Raw genomic sequence first — 4829 nt, forward strand, 5'->3', positions numbered from 1 at the left:
CTGGCGGCCGCTCACTCAGGGAAGATTCAGGCCTTATTAAAGGCCGGAAAAGACGGGGAGATGTGGGGGTAAGTGCCCGTGTTAAGGGCCTCTTGGTGGGGGGGAATGTATATCTTTGCAGACCCCTGATTACAGGGTTAGTTGTCTGGGCAGGTTGCCTCACCTGCTTTGATTGTGGCTCCGCCCACTTCCAGCCGGCCAGAATTAAGAGGCTGGCTGGCCTGGTGTCAGAGACCTTCCTGCAGTATCTGCTGAAGGCGTGCGATTGTGGTGTTCATTGATCTTGAACTCTTTTCCAGTTTGCAAACTTTATTGGGAACCGGCTGTGATGGCCGAGTGGTTAAGGTTTTGGACTCGAAATCCAATGGGGTCTCCCCGCACAGGTTCAGATCCTGTTCACAGCGCCAGGCCGGCTAGCTCAGTCGGTAGAGCATGAGACTCTTAATCTCAAGGTCGTGGGTTCGAGTCGCACGTTGGGCGCCAAGTCACCTCTCTGTCCGGTCTACAGGACCTGGTAAGATTTACCCTTTTTTTAAAAGCTGGTATGATGTCATGGTGACAGTGTTGCATGGTCTATTATCTCTCTCTGTAGGATATGTCATCCTCTACTACCCCTCCTGGGGATGGTAGGAGGAAAACCTCTTCCAAGAGGAAACATCTTTCCTGCTTCGATTGCGACACACCGCTCCCTGATGGTAGGTAGCGGCTTGAAAGGTTGTGCCCTGCGGGGTACTACTGGTCCTATAACTTGCCTATTTTTAGGCTATGAGTGGGCCCGTTGTCGCGGGTGCAGAGGTCCTCCACCTGTGGAGCCCTCTCCCAGAGATATGATGGCATGGGTCAAGGAGATGGTGAGTTTGGGCATCGCTTGGGTAAATAGTTTTTCCCTTGCTTGTACTCTCCTTTTTGTTTTGCAGGATGATTCCCTCAAAGGGATCCATTGCACCTTGTCTCAGCTCACCAGGAGACCATGCTCTGAGCTCCGTTCCTCGTCTCTCCCCCCCCCCTTGTAACACCTGCGGGTGGCAGAGGATGATTCCTCCGAGGACGACTCAGTTATTCCAGCAGAACTGCGTTCCATTATGAACAAACGGGCAGGCTGCTGAAGTCCATCCGGTCTACAGTGGGCCGAGATGTTGATGGGGAAGCCTCCACGTCTGCCTCTGGGGGACATATTGCCTTCCATGCGGACGCCACGCTGACCGACCTTATGGTGCAGCAGTGGAAACAGCCAGAGAAAGGACATTCGCTTTCCAGGATCTTCAAGTGGGATTCCTGGGGGCCTCCCCCGAAGGTGGATTTGGCCGTAGCAAAGCTGTCCCGCAGAACCCTGGTGCCCTTGGAAGATGGTTCAAATCTTCAGGACCCTCTGGATCGTAGGGCGGACTCCGTTCTGAAGAAGGTCTACTCAGCTTCCTCCGCGCAAGCCTCTGTGGCCATAGCCTCCTCTATGGTTTGTGACTTTTTCCGCAACCGCTTAGCCGCCTTGGAGCGGGATATAGACTTGGGCGTAGACAGAGATGAGATTCTGGCCTCTATGAAAAGAGTTCATAGGGCTGCAGATTATTTGGCGGAATCCTCCTGCCATCAATTTAAAATCTCCGCCAAATCTATGGCGTTGTCTACTGCGGCCCGTAGACCCCTTTGGCTAAAGCCTTGGCGGGCAGATTTTGCGTCTAAAGCAGCACTCTGTGCTCTCCCCTTTGAGCCGGGAAGGGTCTGGCCAAAGCTTAGACGCCATTATGGAGGGATTAGCTGAAGGTAGGGGAAGGTCCCTACCTCAAGCATCCAGGGGCAGACGTGCTCCCCCTAGAGGCAGAGGTTCTTCCTCTAATTATAGACGCCCTTCCCAACAACGGCGTTTTAGATATCGCCCTAGGGGAGCTGGTCGTGGCGCTTCCAAGGAGGACACCAAGAGGAAGCCTGAGTTTTGACGTGGGGCAGCTCCCTGTGGCCCCCCTTCCTGTGGGAGGACGTCTTTCCTCCTTTTCCAGAGCATGGTTCACCCATATCCAAGACCCATGGGTGTTGAAGATCATACAACACGGGTATCACATCGACTTTCATCTTCCACCTCCAGATCGGTTCGTTTCCACCCAAACTCTTCCACCTTCTCAGCAGGCCAGTCTAGAAGCCTTGGTTGCCGAATATGTTACCAAGGGCGCCCTGGAGAAGGTACCAGCCTCAGACCTCGGTCTGGGAGTCTACTCCCCCGTCTTTCTGGTCCCCAAGTTCACCGGGGGCTGGAGGATGATAATAGATCTGAGGTACCTCAATCGGTTTATCAGGAAGAGGTCATTTCGAATGGAAACCGTGGATTCCGTGGCTGTGTTTCTTCAGCCAGGAGAGGTGATGGTTACCCTCGATTTGAAGGACGCCTATCTACATGTCCCCATTGCTCATTTCCACAGGAAGTTCCTCAGGATTGCCGTCGCTATGGCCGGCCACAGGGAGCACTATCAATTCACAGCTCTGCCATTCGGCATCACATCCGCCCCACTGGTATTCACCAAGGTGATTTCTCCGGTCGCCGCGGCCCTCAGACTTCAGGGTCTTTTCATCGTCCCTTATCTAGACGACTGGCTACTGAAAGCTCAGTCTCCTGCTGCCCTCCTCCAGCAGCTCAACCTTGCCATCAACTTCCTACAGGAGTTAGGATTATCAATTGGGAGAAGTCCGAAATCGTTCCATCCACCTGAAGAAAATTCCTCGTTTTTTTAGTGGATTCAGAAGCGATGCAGATCTTCCTCTCCAGTCCAAGGAAGGAAAGAATCCAAGCCAGTGCACGATTCCTATTGCGCACTCGGCAGGTAACCATCCGGACCGCCATGAGAGTCCTGGGCCTGATGTCATCCTCGGCCAGGGCGGTGCCTTGGACTTTATGGCATTTGCGTCCCCTGCAGATGGAAGTGTTGAGAACCTGGAACAGGTCTCCACGGGGATTGCACAAGAAGATCTGCCTTTCTCCCGCTACCCGTCTTTCCCTCAGATGGTGGATACACCTGAAAGACGGAAGGTCCACGGTCCCGACAGTGTGGACCCTGTTGACAACAGATGCATCCCAGTGGGGATGGGGAGCCCATTGTCAAGACAAAACTGTACAAGGACGATGGAGATGTCCGGAGCTGGGGTCATCCAATCTCAAGGAACTCAGAGCAGTGTACCTGGCCCTAGTACACTTTGCCCCAGAATTGAAAGGCAAGTCTGTCAAAAACCGGTCAGACAATATGACGGTGGTAGTCTATATAAACAAACAAGGGGGCACCAGGTCACCAACCTTGCTGAGAGAGACGAATCTCATATTTGCCTAGGCGGAGAAGAATCTGGTCCAGTTATCCGCTGTTCACATAAAGGGCTCCCTGAACATAGTAGCAGATCAGCTGAGTCAGGGTATTACCGTATCAGGAGAATGGTCTCTCAATCCAGACGTATTTCAACAGATCGTCCAGAGATGGGGTCTCCCGGAGGTCGATCTTATGGCTACCCGACTCAACGCCAAGGTGGGGACCTTCTGCTCTCTGTACCAGGAGGACAATCCCTTGGCGGTGGATGCCCTGTCCATCCCATGGAGGTTCAGGCTGTTTTACATATTCCCTCCAATTCCAATCATACCGAAGGTATTGATAAAAATAAGACAGGACCAAGCCTCGGGAATAGCCATAATCCCGTTCTGGCCAAAAAGGGCTTGGTTTGCTCAGCTCATACAAATGAGTCAGGGCATATATTGGAGGCTTCCCCCACTCCCAGACCTGGTAACCCAAGGAGAGCTGAGATGCCAGGATCTGAGGAGACTCAACCTGACAGCCTGGAGGTTGACCAGTCCCTATTGAGAAATAGAGGACTGTCACAAGCCGTCTTGAAGACCCTATCCAGCGCCAGAGCAGATTCGACTAACAGGAACTACCGTCGAATAGGTAACATCTTTAATGCCTGGTGTCTGCAGCATCAAGTGGACTCCACCGATCCCCCTACGGAGGTGATCCTGGACTTCCTTCAAGACGGACTAGACAGAGGTCTTGCTGCGGCCACACTCAAGGTACACGTAGCGGCCCTGTCCGCCTATCTGGGGAGGCGTTTGTCTCAGGATCCTTTAGTGAGCACCTTTATTAAAGGGGCAACTAGGCTGAGACCGGTGGTAAACACCCCTGTCCACCAATGGGACCTTATTCCGGTCCTGAACGCCCTATGTGGCCAGCCATTTGAACCTCTGGAAGAGGTCTCCCTCAAGTCGCTAACCGGCAAAATGGCGCTGCTATTGGCAGTCACACCTGCCAAACGCGTTAGTGAACTACAAGCTTTGTCCGCTGAGGAGCCATATACCACCTTTTTCTCTGACCATGTACAGCTTAGGTTCCTCCCTGGGTTTCGTCCCAAGGTGCCATCTGCTGTAAACAGGAACCAACTGATTTCCCTTCCAGTATTTTTTTCCGTTCCCTTCTTCTGCTGAAGAAGAAAGATGGCACAAGCTGGATGTGGTTAGATGCCTGCAGATCTACTTGCAGCGCACTCGCCCCTTTAGGTGGACTGAAAACCTGTTGGTCAGCTACACGGGGAAAAACAAGGGCGCCAAAGCCGCCAAAGCTACAATATCACGGTGGGTTACCGAGACTATTAGAGTCGCCTATACCGCCCAAGGGCTGTCGGCTCCATCTTTCCTTCATGCCCATTCAACCAGGGCAGTGTCCACTTCACGGGCAGAAAGAAGTGCTTTGTCTGTGGACCAAATATATGCAGCTGCCTCTTGGGCATCTGAATCCACCTTCATTCGGCATTACCGCCTGAAGGACCAAGTGGCAGATTCCACTGCCTTTGCCCAGACCAGTTTAAGT

At 52.9% G+C, this 4829-nt stretch overlaps 1 non-coding gene across 1 annotated transcript; it reads left to right on the forward strand.

Annotated features, from left to right (window-relative positions):
- The first annotated feature begins 322 nt into the window (after nucleotides 1–322).
- TRNAS-CGA (transfer RNA serine (anticodon CGA)) lies at nucleotides 323–404 on the forward strand. Its single transcript has one exon. It is a non-coding gene; the product is annotated as a tRNA-Ser (tRNA).
- Nucleotides 405–4829: the final 4425 nt, after the last annotated feature.

The sequence above is a fragment of the Leptodactylus fuscus genome, chromosome 3 (genome assembly GCF_031893055.1).
Source record: "Leptodactylus fuscus isolate aLepFus1 chromosome 3, aLepFus1.hap2, whole genome shotgun sequence".
Lineage (NCBI taxonomy): Eukaryota > Metazoa > Chordata > Amphibia > Anura > Leptodactylidae > Leptodactylus > Leptodactylus fuscus.